Source organism: Ambystoma mexicanum, chromosome 6q, assembly GCF_040938575.1.
Source record: "Ambystoma mexicanum isolate Mex_15411 chromosome 6q, UKY_AmexF1_1, whole genome shotgun sequence".
Lineage (NCBI taxonomy): Eukaryota > Metazoa > Chordata > Amphibia > Caudata > Ambystomatidae > Ambystoma > Ambystoma mexicanum.
The window spans coordinates 767,889,350-767,906,175 of NC_090937.1; the positions used below are offsets into that span (position 1 = coordinate 767,889,350).

Consider the following 16,826-nt stretch of genomic DNA (forward strand, 5'->3'; position numbering starts at 1 on the left):
GGATGTCCAGTGCATACTTCAAGCTCAACCCCTCCAAAACCGAATTCCTACTCCTCACCAGCAACACCAACACCCAGGCGTACAGACCTGGCTATAAACCATGAACCCTGAGGGCTTCACACATGAGCTCACCTCTTGCACCAAGTCCCTCGGGTTCCACATCGACAAACGCCTCTCTTTCAAGACACACATAGCTAAGAAAGCTCAGACGGCTTGGTATCAGCTCTCCCTCCAGTGGAGTCAAGCTCTTTCTCCCTCTGGACATCTTTAGATCCACCGTTCAAGCACTGGTCCTATTCCACCTGGATGGGGCAATTCCCTCCTTTAAGGCCTCCCGTCGTCTTCCCTTGTACCCCTGAAGTGTCCTACACGCGGCTGCATGCCTCGTCAAGGATCTACGAAGATACAACCACATCACCCCGGCCCGCATCGACCTTCACTGGCTCCCACTGCATGCACTTATCACCAAGTCTTGCTTCATCATCTATAAGACAGTCACTTTGAAGTCACCCAGCTATCTCGTGGAGAAATTCTGCATCTCTGGTGGACAGCACACCATCAGAAGCCAGGACACGTGCAGACTTGAAATCTGCTGCTGCATAAAAGGAAAGGACCAGAAAACAAGCCTTCTCTGCCTTGGCCCCAAGACGATGGAACCTCCTCCCAGTCAGCATCACGCTCCTACAAGTCGGAGAACTCAAGACCCACCTCTCGAAGAAGTCTCTCCTCAGCACCTAGGCCATCACGTCTCCCCGGTGCCACCCAACTCGTAGATACCATCCGCCCTGCTCTTTCTTGCCACCCTGTACAGCTGTACTCCACCTCTGTGCCCCTCTATATCTAACCCCCACTGTACATCTGTTCTGTTGTTGCCTCTGAACAGCACTCCGTTATACATCTGTATTGCTGTATACCTCCTTAAAGCGCTCAGTTGCTTCTTGAAGCTAAGTCTGCGCACAATAAACACAAAAATAATATATTGCTGTATTGAAACCCATTCATTATCTTGAGATCTGGTAGTCGAGCACTGCTGCCAATGCACATGGTACTATGTTAGGACCCCAAACCCTCCTTTGAACAGTTCCCAAGAGTCTTGTTTAAAACCCTTGCAATTTGGTTTCACCAGAAACGTTTAACTATGGATCAGTTTTTACTGAATTGAACACATGAAGAGAACAGAATGTATAGAAGCCGGGGTTGAAGGTTCATCTTTATTGCATGAACTCTACCTGCCCTCACTACCTCTAGCTCACCCCTCTTTGCTCTATATTTCAGAAAAGATAAGCAAGTACCCCAGAGATATTAAGTTGGCAAAGAATTAAATGATTTGGTCAGGAAAATACCCAGATATTTCGGCTTTTTGCATTGCTTTTGAAAATCCTAAAGTTTTTGCAAATTCTGTACTGTGATCTGTCACAGAAATATTGTTACCGCACTGCCACCAACTCCTTGCCCCCCACTAACCCCACCTCACTGTTCCTCATCACAGTACGCCATTAGTCTCTTTTATCCAGTGGCACAAAAAAGATGACATACTTGATCAACCCGATGTTGCGTAGCTCAAGAACAGATATTGATAACATAACTGTCACATTATTTGTTATCAGAAGAAAATGCAGAATTACAGGTGGTGGGAGGTATGTTAGTTCAAGTGACTTTAAGGCACCGATGTAATGCCACAAACCCCTGAAATTCGGCAGGTTTTGGAAGCTGTGCCACCTTAACTATGAGACCCCCATTGCACAGCCCTTAAGCACACTGATGACATACCGCCCTTTTACAGGAGCCAATCATCAGCTGTTAATTCTAATACTTCCGGCTCAAGCTGGGGTGTGCTCAGGTTATTTTATATCAAATTGTCATACATGAAGATGCTTAATACCCCATGCAAACTGTAGCTCCAGATTGAGCATACCAGCAGCTTTCTTGCAGCATTTTCAATCCTCCCCGGTGAAGGGTACAACTTTCCCTCTATTTCTATGGACCCCAAACGTGTTCTTTTGTTTTTGTACTCTGTCCTGATTTATTCCAGTGACATACAGCCTTCAGCTTCACTCCACTGCCTGCTCTTTTGCTCATTGTTATGGGTACACTGACTATTCCTTCAGACTATCGGCACTGGGAAACAGTTTCCCTTTTCTTTTTACATGTTATGGGTTTCTTTTGGGTGACCTTTTTTCATTGCACAATGGGGTTTCTTTTGTATTGCCCTAGAGTACACTCAAAGGGATTTGTTGGTTACTCTAGATGTGCCTAAGTACAAAATGGTGACAGCAGTTACTTATGGGTAATTTTCACTGTCATTTTTGTTAGCCTTCTCGCCAGATCAGGAAATTCCTTTTATGGTCCTGCATGGCCCGGGTAACCCATGCTTTTTTGCAGGATAGTGCAGGGTCATGTGTATTCCCCCAGGAAGTGGGTTGGGACTGTCCGGTCCCAATCCACAAACTGGGTTCTATATGTCTAGAGAGGATGCACGAGATTAATCGGTCGTCCTGATTGGATCACGGGTGTGTGTGTGTGAGGGGCAGATCTTCCATTGGGTGGGCAGAGTTTCTGGATGAGAAGAGGAGTCCTGCAGCCATTCTACAGAGAACCTGTGAGGAGCCAATTATCCTGCCCAGCTGTGAAGACGTCGGAAGACCCATCCTAAGAAGACCTGGTGACCAACTTTTTCTGCAGTCCCGGTGTAGCCTTGTCTGGCTGGTGATATTTAGTATGCCTTTGATGGTACTTCAACCCTTGGAGTTGTAGGACCAACCATTCCTGACGTCTGCTCAGTGCCCTACCATTTGGAGACTTTGATGGTGTTCATTGACCATCCTGAGGACTGACCAACTCCCGTTTGGGCTACCGCAGTAGAGGCAGCCTTGTTCCACATTTCGGCTTGGAACGTTGGGGATCCTCAGCTTGGTTTACAAGAGTCCCTCCTGCCAAAATACGACGTTCCAGCATCAATTGGTACCTAGATAGGAGGCTGACCCTGACTGGCTCATCTGTCCCCTTTGTCGCGGTGCATAGTTGACTTTCGTCCAAAATGGCTTTCCCGCATCTGGGCAAATGCCTAGAAGATCGTTGTAGTCTGCATTCATCCACTGGAACAGGTTGCATCAACCCCTGCACCAGGCCGCACCTTCGTCTTGCTCCTGCAGCTCCTGGGCTTCTTGGATTGAAAATGACAGCAGAAAAATAAACCTCTGACAACCCTCCAATGTTCTGATAAGTCTGAGGAGAAACCGGAGTACAGGGGTAATTCACAGCGGTACTTACAAGCACCTCTACCTCCATCTGTAAACGTTTTTAATACTTTTGAGAAGTTTTACAATTGTTTGGCTTTGGCAAAACCTGTTGCCAACAGCCCTCCAAAAGCTAGGAACAGTCTTATTCACCAGCATACGACTATCTTCCGGAACCATTTGCACATCCACAAGACCCTTCTCCTAACTTTTTCCCAGCTCCCAAATCTTCTGGAAATTGAACTTTTTGGGCTCAAGGCCCCAGTCAACTTGACATTTAACGTTCGGGTTGAATTCTTTTGGGCTACCATTGCAAATAACTACTGCCTCCCGTTTCAGTATTGTGAGTTGGGGGGGATTGTGATTTTATTGCACTGTGGCTATATATAGGTATTGTATCATTAGTGTTGTGTGTGATAGTATTGCATGCCTGTAGTCCTATTCAAAATGTGTTCTTTGGCCATAAATATTTTTTTATAACTGATTGTCTTAAGTCTAGTCCTCGATTACTCCCTGTGTGAACTCATTGTGGACCCTTTTGTACCTCAGCTCACCCTTTGAGACTCGGCCTTGACCACTCTCCATGCTACCTTGATTAGTTTGGCTACAACTCCGAGTTTCCCCTATTCACTAACTAGGGTGGCCTCCTAAACATCTGTCCACCAGGTCAGAGTTTAGAAATCAATTCTAACAAGGGGCACTGCTGCAAAGCGCTTTAGAGGCTCAGCTGGTCCTCTGTATGGATGGGGGGAAAAAAATCATGCAGTGCTCTTCCCACGTCCGATGTATGCACCATGGAGGAAAGAGACAGCCGCCATGAGCATACACAGCAATGTGCCACATCACCCATCTCCACCCTCAGCCTGGAAGATGCCAGGGACATTGCTTGCTGCCAAACAAGAGTCGGACGCACTGGAGTTGCTCTTGCTGCTCACTACTGATCTTCTGGGGAGAAGAGTCTGGCTGCTATTTTGCTGTTCAGAGGGCCCTGAAACTGCAAAAAGTTGGGCGGGTGGTGGGACAGGGAGGTGGATTCAGCAATAATAATGCGGTCTTCGATCAGAGAGTCTGCAGTTAGATCCTAGTTTCTACTCTGCACTTCAGAAGTACCTCTTGCAGTCGGCCACGCATGTCTGCTCACCACCTCATCTGGACCGTAGGTGCCATCTTGAATGCTGGTCTGGCTGCTGCTGGTCGGTGGCAATTTCAATGTTATTTGTCCACCAAAGTTGCTTTTTGTGCCTCAGTTGTACTGCTCGATTTTCAGGGGAATGCACACATCCCCAAGAGCATTTTTGGTCTAGAATAGGGGCCAGTGTGCCTATAGCTGGATGATTTTGCAGGAGTTCTGAGGATTTGGCTCTGCCTCTGTCCCTGGTTAAGCCACCACCAGGGACATCATTTCACCAAAATGCCAGGGGTAGCGGAAATGACGTCACAAGACCCTTCATCTCTGATGACATCACAGGAAGTGATGTCATTTGACCCCACGCCGAAGTGTCATCACAGGAAGCGATGTAACACTACCTTTCACCCCTCGACAAAACGGGAACTGGCATCGCATAGCATTGTTTTTAGGTACACTATGAAAAATGATTGATATCACTGTAAAGTGATAGACATTTCATACAAGGATGGATCACCATATGTATCGTTAGTATCAGTGCGTATAGGCCCATATTACCAAATCACTGTGAATGCAAACAGACGTCCAAGGCCAAACGATAATAGCGCTTCATATCGAACAAATATACATACAATGTCACCCAACCTGTATTGGTACTCCTTTATCAACCTCAGCTGGAAGAAAGGTTGAGTTGACCTTCCTGGCAGTCGGACCGGTACCCTGCAGATCACACACATACATTGCAGTATTCAACCCACTGAGATATCTTACCGGCTATAGCTATCTGAAAACCAGCCACTTCAGAAACAAAGAGCCATATATTGCTGGCCTCAGCCCAGGAGCCTCAATTTTGAAAAAAAAAGAATGATTTCAACTTCATTTTTTTTAAGGGTAGCAAGGGAGGCCACAGGGGTAGCAAGGGAGGCACTGGGGTAGCAATTGCGACCCCTAAATGACGTCCATGGCCACCACCAGCACCTTCCCCTTTAACTCCCCACCCCATGAGCGCATTTCAAGGTGCACCTTTAAACGTTTTCTGTCGCATTTACCAGCCGAGTACAAGGTTGACTTTGGCACATTTCTTAATCCTGCCCACTGCTCGTCTCCTTACGTTCCCTTTTAAGTCGGTCCAAAATATTTACGTTAAAAAAACCTGAACAGTTGCCCCCTCGGATTCACCTCAAGACATCAGTGTTTTATTTTATGGCGGAGGCACTGTAAATCTGTTGCCCATAGCGTTGGAGAGTCGGGTACCAAACTAACTGCCCAGCAAAAAGACCAGAACGAGAGGGGTAGGAGAGGGACATGGTTTCTTTTTGATATTGGGAAACTTAGCCACTTCTCCTCTTTCACGATTATCTTGCTTTGGCACAAGAAGGGTGAATTTCTAAGCCGTGCAGTCAACTATCTGTTACATTTACAAGTGTCTGAATGAAAGTCATGTCAAGAGCTGAACTCTTCAAAACAGATTCCAACTGCCCCTGCTACCGTCATAAGGAGTGCTTGCTACACTCGCCACCTGTGCATCCCGAGAGAGCACCTCACCCACTTCTTGCACCTGCGTTTCTCAGCCGCACCCATGTAGAAATGGTGACTATTTACCCTGCGTGCTTTTATGTCTTATTTGTTGTGGACTCCTAGAAACCTTGTTTATGTTCCAAAATGCCCCCCTCATCAACTGCCCTTATGCAGCACTATGACTCTAAGGGAATGGCTCAACCCTCCGCTGATTTTTCTTTTTTTGTGTGTCAAAATGACATCCTGGTGCTTAAATACAGATACAAATGTCTTTTTCCACCGCCCCCTTCTTCACCCCATGACCCGCAGTCCTACCTGATCATATATCCAATTTGACCAACACGTTTTCTGCATTTCAGAAGTGACATTTCCCATTGCAAACAGATTTGCCCCGCAATCCCCAATACCTTAGACCTGTCCTTCTTAAGTTTAGTAATGAGGGGCACTTCTGTACGACATGGTAAAAATGTAGAGGACTGAAGAAAAATGCAATGCAAGATTATGTAGCTGGAAGTTACCCATTCAAGCCCTGATTTTGTAGCTGCTTCAGCAGAGGAGACAACCTGTACAGCGAGGCTCGAATTCCCAGGGACATAGACCGAGTCGCTTAAAACGAGCCTGCAGGCCGCCTATTCTTCACACGTTCCTTCCTGCTATGGCAACTTGTGACCCCTTTTTTACTATTCCATTCACGAATTGTTTACTGTAATGCTTTTCCCTTCCCCCTCCCACCTTCCCTTCCTCCCCTCCCTCCGAAGTAAGGACAGAGAAGTTTTTATGGGAGGGTAAAAGGGGCACTTGCTCAAGGCTGCCTGATCTAAAGAAGTAATATTCCATTGTTCACCAGACTTAAATAGCCCGTGTCAAGATATTTTATGGCTTGCTGCTGAGGTTCTAAGCCCATTGCCTTTCTGTTTTGACAATTACATTCTGCCGTGATCAATTCATCACGTAATGCCTTCTGTGGTATACATAGTTTGTGTGTTCCTAATGGTACAACTCTGTGGCATTCTTTCCTTCCTGTGGGAATTGTTGATCATGTGCAATAGCTAAAGTTGAAATGCAATAGCTCAGTGTGTCAAGCACTCATTGCAGAGGTATGCGTACATCTGCAAGATTAGAATAGCACATTACAGCGAAGCTGGCTGTGCCTTTCCTATGTCTGAAGTTTATAAACCTACCTGTATATGTACCTGGTTTTATAGTACGACGGGTGTTTTTATCAGCAATGTACCTGGACCAGATAGGGGTTGCTATAAAAACTAACATATCATCTGTATGGTGAAGGTCTAGAAATTGGTTTGTTCAGATGGGGTGTTGTAGAACCTAGGAAATCACCTCCAACGATGAGCATTAACTGTTAGTCCAAGAGGTGAATAAGAATCCAAATTCAAGACTCTGGAACAAAAGTGCTCATGCTTGTATCCTGGCTTTATCAACTGACGAAACAGTGATCCTCCTCAAATCGAATAACTTTTACATTACTGTGCTGTCTTGTGTGAGGTTTGCCTTCTTGCATGTAGTGGCATTGTTTAGCCCATTACTTGATATTTCTTCTCATGTAGGACATTTGACTGGAAGGGGTGGTAGACAGAAGAGAGCAGACCAGATGTTGAGGCCTCGGGCAAGTATATTTTAAGGTCTGCTCATTTGACACAAAAACGTAAGAATTCCCCAAATTAAACATGGTAAATCACATAGATTGGTATGCTGGTACTTCTATTCTTCCCTTGATGATGGAGAGAATGAAGCTAGAATCATTCCCATTTTGCTTAACACCCATCTATAATATTGTTTTTATAAATGGTCATGTTTGGTAATGTGATTTGTGTACTTTTCAAGTCTGTTTTATAAAATTAGATTGTTTTAGTTCAAGATAAGAACTGGAAAACAAAGTGTTCAAATGGAGAAATTGCAGAGTTGGCACAAATCCCAGCTTCACCCCTTAAGCATTGTGGGCTCCTGGGCATCTCATTTAATCTTGTATTTCCTTAGCTTTCAAAATTGTCAGCCCTTCAGAGTGATTTCCTTCTCATGGTATTATCTTCTTAAAAGCCTCCTTCATAGGTTCATCGGCTATAGTGTTGCGTCCACTACAGTAGTGAGCATTGATATATTGCACAGCGCAGCACTTGTTCCTTTGATCTCTAATGGCAACACTTTTTGAGATAAGAAGTGGGATATGGTTTTCAATCTGTCTGGATACAGACACCTTCCTGGTAGCTTCTAATCTGCATCCACTGCCCATGCTATGGTATGTGTAGATTTCTCCTTCCTTCCAATTAGTCTCCTCTATCCATGCTTGAGCACTTTTGTATTCTCTGCGGCAGCTAATGCGAGTTCGCTGCTTATTCTGGGTTACATGTACCTTTTACATACAGTCCTGCATTAATACTATAGGCTGCATACCTTACTGGATGATATTGATAAAAAGTCTCCCGTATCTATACTGAAACAGAAGTAACCTTTTCACAGACTGCTAATGTTGGCCATCAAATGCTACTTATTTATCATTCTGATTAAAGCAAGAGTGAAGAGGCTAAGGGGACTTAAATGGAGTAAACTTGCTTACTTTTGCATGCTGCGAGGCAGCATATCAAACTATAGGTTTTGATCAGGATGAGGGGATGGGGGTGCGATCAGATATTTTTCCTCACCTAATTCCTTTGGTTTGGTGGAGGGGGCCCCAAAGATGTCCGTGCCCAGGGCCCGAAAAGTGGTTAAGATGGCACTGGGTAAGGGTTTATTTTCCCTTTGTTTTTACTTGCCCAATGACCGTAATTGTCTTCATTAGACTGCATGAAATCTGGAGGGTTGGGTTTTGCATTACACATTCCTTTTGCATCCAAACAAGCTGAATGGTCATCTTGCCACCATCGCAAGTGGGGTTTTCTGTAAGCAAGTGTTCAAAACTGTCATGGACCAAAACCTTGTGAGTGAGGCAAATTCTGTACAGTTATACACCAAAAATGCATGCCTCCTCGTCGCTTATGATACTGAATGGATGCTCCAAACTGACCCCTAACCTCATCTGCCAGTTCCCAGATGCTTGTTGCACACAGGGTACAGTGTATATAAGAGAGACTGAAAGTGCGAGAGAAGCTCAGAGCAACTATCTGCAGAGGCCGTTTTCATGCTTTACTATGCAATGTTCTGCGTGCTAAGTAAGGGCTTTTAAGATTGTATGGACCCCTTGCCAACCTGCCTGTTGAGGTCTCAACTGACGGCTCCATGTTCTAAAATGTTCAGATTCTACGTTCCAGCACGCGATGTGCATATCAACTAAGCCGTGAAACATTGGAACACTACACCTCTGCAAACAACTGACATACCATAATTATTTAATTAATCTTTCATAACGCGCTTAATACCGGAGACCAGTCTCTAAGCACAGCACTGGGATTTGAGCCTGTGTTGCTCTGTATTTTGCTTCTAAGCCAAACCCCTTGCCCCTGAGCTATCATTCCAGCAATGCCATAGTCCCATACAATGTATTCTAGCTCCACAAGCCCAATAGGTTCCCCTCTGGTCACAAATCTCTCTATGCACTCAACACAGGACATGTAGAAACAGAACTCTGGTCTGCAAGCATCAATGAAACAGCAAAGCTATCTTGCAATTTCCCCTCTGCCCACTTTCCTCACCCCTCTCCCCCCCCCGCCCTCTTTCAGATCTGCCAGAACGCCAGACACCATGAACATGGCACTGGAGCATGGCATAAATCCCAGTAACCTGACCTTTCCAGGCTTCACAGAAATTCTAGTTTCTTAATTGTAGTAACCTGGCAGCTAAGCACTGCATCCATGCTTCCTACATACAGGGAGTGCCTATCAGAAGTAGACTTGCCTGACAAAGCAGTGACCACAAATATTCCCTGCATCCCTCCGATCCATGCGGTAGGTGACCCAAGTTCTTAAATGATTCAGGAGGCACCTGACTCGTATGTGAAGAGGGGCATCGGGCAAGCAAAGCAGCCCATCATTCCTTTGAAGAGTATCTCACACAGTGTTCATTTTCCTACTGAGATTGCCTCCTTCAATAGATGGAGGTGGACAGGAGGATGGAAGCAATGAACTTTCGAGCTAAAAAAAAGGAGGAAAAAGCACGTAGGAGCGGGATTGTGACGAAAATGTACCCAGTTTGGAGAATGGAGATGGACACTGATGACGCAGGGATATTGTTCACCTGCCATCCATGTTGAATGGAATTTGAATTGTATTTGTGTGTGTTGGAGAGGAAGTGGCTGAACTTCATGTTTATAACTAAGATTGCAGAGGGTCTTTCCTTGGCAGTTGTAATGAAATGCCGCCCCCAGTAATTGCATAGAGAAGACATGTTGGGCCTGATTCACAGAACATTTTCCTATGGGATTGCACCATTATAAAACGCTTCTGTGAATCAGGCCCTTTGTCTTTGGGGTGTGTGGATGCCAGGCAGGGGAGTTGCTAGGTCTGGAAAAGACCCGGGGCTACGCTGATGTCGGAACTGTTGGGACTGGGGGCTAGCTATTATTTTGGCTGTAGCTCCTGAGATTCTATCCGGGGCTACAACCAAAAGATCAGAGGCTTTAGCCCCCTTAATCCCCCTAGCAACGCCCCTGATGCCAGGGCAAATGAATACCAGCACCATCTGCCCTTTTAGTGGCGAGACCTTGTATTCAAAGAGTGGGGGCTCACCTGGACCCCTGGATCCAGTCTGTGTAAAAAAGCGTTTTGTGTGCCTCAGCACTCTCCAATCAAGCTTTGTGGAGGTGTTGACCTGTTATTGTTCTGATGAGTTGCTCCTCTCTGCCTTTGTTAGAAGCAGGTATTGCTCTGTCTTTAGGCTTCCCTGCGAGCTGCGCTGGTGGTGCTGCATGGATGCATGCACACCGACTGTGACGGAGCCCTGTCATGAGAGTGATCCTAGTTCTTGCCTCTGGCAGCAAGCTGAATGCTTCCGAAGGACGTCCTATTGATTACATGGGATTACAATGCTAAAAGCTTCAAAGTAACATTTGATCATTGTCTCTAGGACTAGGTCACTGTGGTTAATGGATTCCTCCATCTACTGTAGTTTTGTGAAATGTGACACTTTATCCAGTTCAGTAGGAGTGATTTATAAATGCCCTCATTTTTGCAGAGCTGGATTAGAGAAACTTCTCTCTCAGGAGTTTCCTCTTCTGTTAAATTATTGCATATGCTGTGCATTGCATTGGATTTTGGAGGGTGCAAAGTGTTCAGTTTTAGGTGCAGTGTTGTGACCGGGGGAGACCACCACTGAGTGGTCAATAGGTAGTTTGCGTTTTTGCAGGTCAGCCTTTTCAAGGTGCCAGAGGCTTTGAGGGAGCATCACTTTTCCAGTCCACGTTCTAAGCACTCCCTTGTCTGCCTTTCTGTAGCATTTTTGTTTTGAAAAAATGGCTAGATGGAAAGTAACGTATGTCATTTGTGTGTCCGTGTCCGAAATAAGGATTATTGCCATTGAGGTTTATTTATTAGTTAAGTCATCAGAAAAAGTTTTGTGTGGACTAGAGCATATCAACTGTGTGACAGTTGTGCAGGGAATACTACTGTGGCCTTTGATAAAGTTATGGGTTGGGGGTCTCGAGACTATTCACAAGTTCTGAGAGTCCATTAGAACAGGGAAGGCTTTCTGAATGCCAACTTGTTTATGGCTGGTGGCTATTTGCCAGAAGGCCATCTAGTAGGTATGTCGTTGTGTGCATTACATGTCTCTAAGTGCATCAGACCTTGTTCCACGCACCTGCTGCTTGTCTGGAGGGGAAGCGATACAGCTGGGGCCTTGCAAGTCCTGTCCCTACTGTGTCCTATATGCGGCAAATGCCTTACTCCCCTCTTCCTCGGTGGTCAGCAGGCAGCTAGCATGGTCTCGGTTCTACACGCCACTTCTTCCTATCTAGAATGTGGAACAATGCGCGAGCTCCGCATAGTAGCTTGCTGTATAGATGGAGAACTCGAAAGTATTTCAAATTTTGTCTGGAACCCAGTAGGGTTCTTCTGCCCTCCAAATGTGTACTAGTACTGCAGCCTAACAAAATATTTCTCAGCGGATGATTACTGCAAGGCAGGAGGGGACAAAATGTAAAATTGCAACCTAATAGCCAGGCATAAAAACAACTTGCCCCACTCAATGTTCTACATGCACGCAGCACGTCGTTTCTTACCCGCCAAGGGTCCATGATCACTAGGCAGCGGCTGCATGCGGGGAGTGCACATTTCCTAGCATGCTGAAGGTGTTTGCTATGCTCGTCCCCAATGACAGGCAAACACTAAAGTGCCTCAGTTCCGGAAAGTATCATTTTCTCACATAGATGGAAATACCAGACGACATGTGCGACATTGACAGAGAAATTCAGGGCCTGCATTTCTCTGTACATGAGAATGGTGCCCCTTACGTTTACAGAATGCCGGATTAATTGCCCAAGGTGTGGGTCTTGAGAGCTCACGATTTTACTTTATCTGTGGGTAATGGCGAGAACATTTGACTAGAATTGAGCAACACCACTGTGTATGTGTTCTCTGTGAAATACGATTGGTGGAATTGGATGGCGGTAGATTGCGCAGATCGCAATCTGCATGCCGGGCTCAGTACTGTGCATTTCTATAGCAAGCCCTGCCCTAATACTAAAATGTATGTCAAACCTGGTCCGGTTGGACACGGTTGCCCATCGTACCATGTGAACTTAATCTCGGTGGGTTATTTTCTTGAGTTTCTGACACACTTATTGTGTTGGTGTGGGCAGCTGCCTCCTTAAATCCTACATTAAGCAATCAATCCACGACCAAGGTCTTGTATACCTGAAGACATTCCCATCAAATTCCACCGGCCTACAATACTGGCCAGCTCCTCGATTCAGTATTTTTAAAATGTCGGAAGATTCATTAAGCAGCACCTGGGAGGTTAATGGGTTAGCATTTTAAGCTCCCACCCTCTGTGAATCGTTACCCTCCCTTCTTTCACGTGAAGAAACTGTCTCTTTTGCCGACCCCTCAAGGCCGTTTGTCTCCATTGTATCTTCAGGACCATCTTGTTCCTTTTCTCCCCCTTGCGCTTTGCCCATCTTGCTTGGCTGCGCGTGCCACAAGAAAACTGCACAGAACGTTAGCAGTGTACCCTGTACAAACGCCCTGCTGAAAGCGGAAGAATACATGGCGCATTACTGCAACCCAACTTGTGCTGTCTGTTAGATAGGAGTAATGGCTGCTTGCAGTCTATTTTGGTATGATTTTCTTTTGACGGCCTAGTTTTCTTTACTTTTGTCTCATATTTTTTTTAAAATTTTTTTTTTTTTAAGCGCGCACTTGTTTGGTCTGTCACACACACATGCGGGAAGCTGCCAGCATTTTCCCACAGTCTTGGTGACATATGCTCTCCATTAAGGTTCCGGCCTGGAAGAAAAGTTAAACGTGACAGAGAATTAAGTCCCTCTAGAATCTCAGCTGTTGTCCTGTATTAGCATAGACTTGGAAGAGGTGTTGGGTATATAGACATGGCTGTGCTGGCTAAGTTAAGCCGGGTGTTAGACATTGCACGCTTTCCTTTTAGTCCGAAGGTGTTTCTATGACCTGAAAGATAGTGTTTTTGGCCCGGGGCTGTTTGCTATTGTCGGGCAACTATAATCAGTGAGGGCACAGTACACGTGCCGGGGAGAGCCTCGGTGCTCCGAAACCACAACCATGTTGGTTTGGCACAGTATAAAAGCCTAATGCCACCAGTGTGTATGCAGGCAAAACATGCTTTGGTCTACAAAAACTATTCTAACGGGTTCGCAAATTGTAACCCCTTTTCTTTGTGCGGGACACATAATTGTACCAGTACTGTCCCCTGTGATATGAAACTGCTAGTAGCTTAATTCTCGCTCCTGAAGATGCCCTTTCTGCTCCAACTTGATTCCAGGTATGTTGCAAAGCAAGGCTGTCGTATGAATAGCTGTTTACAGTGGTGTAACGGTACACTGACCATGTTTAGTCTGTGCACGTTCCACGCGTGTGTTTATATAAAATAAATCACTATTACATTGTCTCACCTGATGTGTGTTCTTTGGGGTGTTGCTGTTAAGGCACCTTAGAACCATGCATATTGCCTGCTCGGCCTATCAGAAATGTGCAGTTCCTGAATTTCCCACCGGGGACATCGCACAATTGGTTCAAATGTATGACCACAGCCGGGCGCTCGTGGCGCGACTCCGCGATCTGCTCCTCAAATGCAGGGGACAATTCAGCACGGTCATTTCAGCCGACACTGCGGCTAATTCTCCGCGCTACACGCTGTTTGCCAGAATATTTCAAGCTCATCCATGACTCGAACACCCTGAGAACATGACGGCCGTTTACAGCCCCTAGTTAATGCATATTCTTTCTAAGTCATTCTTCCTTGCCCCGGTACTTGAGGCAAAACCTCAATGACAGTGCCCCAATCCAAATCCTTTTAGTCCTGCATCTCTTCTTCGGGGAGGTCTAAAACCCTCAGTATGCCACAATCCCCTAGCTAAAAAACGTCCTGTCCTTCGGACAAGGACCAAGAAAGACATTTCCCTGGTTAGATATTCCAACTGCTTGGCTTTTTGGAGAACAACGGTTCTGGATCTATTTTGGGTGCCTAGCCCTGCTGGGAAGGATGGGAATAAAATGGATAATCCTTTTTAGGAGTCCTGTGAGATGAGGTGGCCAAGGCGGGAAAATGGACAGCTGCAGCTTGGCAAAGAAAGTATGAGTAGGGGATTAGCCTGTGGGATCGCTCTAACCCCAGCAGGAAGGTAAGTGCAGGACAAACAGAAGCACGAGCAGGCGATAAAGGGCAATCTCATCTTAGTAGGGAGAAATCTGGTCCAAAGGCTGGAGACCTGGGGGTAACTGGGAAAAGAATGAGCGGTCTGCTTACCTGGAATCATGCACTGAGAGGGGTTAAGGCACAGGAGGTTGGTAGAGTCCTCCCACTAGGAGGCCAGTCCATGTGCACCGAGGTTGTTGTTTTTGTCTTTTCTAGAGTTTGGCCTCGTTTGGAAAATGGCAGCCATATTTGCTTGGGGGGCGAGAAACGAGTGTGAGAAGGATGCTGTCTCTGACTGGTATGTAAGGCCTCTCCTGAGCGTAGCAGGGTTGCATTGTAGCACAGTCCCCTTTTTGACGTGTGTGTTGTGTAAATAAGGTTCCTGAAGAGGAGAGAGAAGTGCAACCATAGAAAGGAAACTTGGGCTGAGACCTCTGTAAGAGAAATGCCAAACAAGGAAAAAAGTGTCTGACTAAGAGCAAGGCTTATAAGGAAAGGTAATCTGATGGATTATCTAGAAAAGAAGCAAAAGGAGTGTCCTGCAAGAACAGAAGTCTGGTAAGAGGCAAAGGTGTCTTTCCTGCTCTTTCTTCTTCCTTGTCCGCGTACGAAGTCTCATTCGCTTCCTCATCTCCCTCCTCCCGCTCTGAGGAAGACAGTGATCCCAGGGGAGAACACATGGACAGCAAAAAAGGGAGAGAATGCTTGAATCAAAGTCTCGGAATGTATTGGAATTTTTGGAGGCGGTAGGAGCCACCCCATCTCCAAATCCTAAAATCCGGAAACCTAAGAGTAACTCAAGACTGAAATCCTGATATACGGGAAGATAACAAGGAATGAATGGATTCTGTACGAATAATGCCTAGATTAATGTCCTCTGCAATTGAATGGGCATAGGGCATCCTGCATTTGTGGTGCCTTAGGTGAGGCTTCACCTCAGACCAGTACCCCACCACATACACAGGAACGGCATGCCAACATCTCAGGTTTGTGAGACCTGGGACCATATTTTTGAGAGTTCCGTATCAATCTCTGGGTTGGTTACAGAAAGCCGACCGGGAGTGCGGGTATGATTAAATTTTCCTTGCATGACCAGATCACAATTCCTACGAATGCCTGCCTCGTAGGTTTCGGGATGTGGAAAGAACTTTTCAGTTAGATGGGACTCAGTTGCAGGTGGTAAGTCCTCCAACTGGAGGGACCTTGCTGCAGTAATGAGAGCCCTATGGGTATTCTCTTAATGGACAAGGAATCATTGCGAAAAGCATCAGCAATGGCATATATAAACCATTGGTTGGGGTGGGACAAGGACCAGAGAATGTCACCTGATGGCCAGGATTGGGAAATGGGCAGAGCCCCTCTGCTGCCCCTAGAAGCAGTCCTCATCAGAGTGGAGAATGCGGTGGCGGACCAGTTGAGTCGGGTCTATCCAACCCTCTGACCCCTAACTCCAATCAGGGCCTTTATGGAGCATTGGGAGGATGTTGATAAAGGAGAATTGATTAACAAATTGAGTTTTGCTAGTGACAAACCCGTGGCTGGCCCAGGTTGTCCGCCTTGAGACCTCACCTGCAAAGCTGAGTACTAGAGGGATTTCTTATGAACTCGTAGGGGCAATAGTTGACTGCTTTCCTCTACAGTGGCCACTTCTGCCCATAAGCTAGAGGAAATCTGGCCTTTCTTGTGAAACCCTCCCTTCTTTTCAGTACGTCTAGATGCCTTGATGGTAAGGCGTGGCCCTGTGTTCATGCCGAAGATGTCTCTGCATTTCACAGATCCCAGGATGTCGTTTTTGCAGCATTTTTTCAGAATCCCTTGTCCCCTGGAGGAGAAAGCTTGGGACTGTGTAGATGTACACAAAAAGAGTGGTCTCCCCAGACTCTCCAGGAACCGGGGCATTAACTATGCTGCTGGTAATAATTCACTGAGGCACATTTAAATACTACAGATTATAATACCCACGATTTGTTTTTAAAATATAGTCATTTCGAGTGCTTCAGCATTAAACGGAGCCCAGCTCTTGACGCGGTTTTAGATACCGATGGTCCGGGAGTGAGGCTGTATTTAAACAGTGGGAGAGACGTAATCCTGGTGGGGCGTTTGTGTACTGGCAATTGATAGGTTGGTCTATTGGACCCCCGTGAATGTAGAATGTGTCTAGATGGTTAATGTTT

General features: G+C 46.0%; 1 protein-coding gene across 2 annotated transcripts in view; it reads left to right on the top strand.

Moving 5' to 3' along the window:
• The window catches only part of TMEM131L (transmembrane 131 like), a 909,664-nt gene that overhangs the window by 124,718 nt on the left and 768,120 nt on the right, over positions 1-16,826 (top strand). The window lies entirely within an intron of this gene.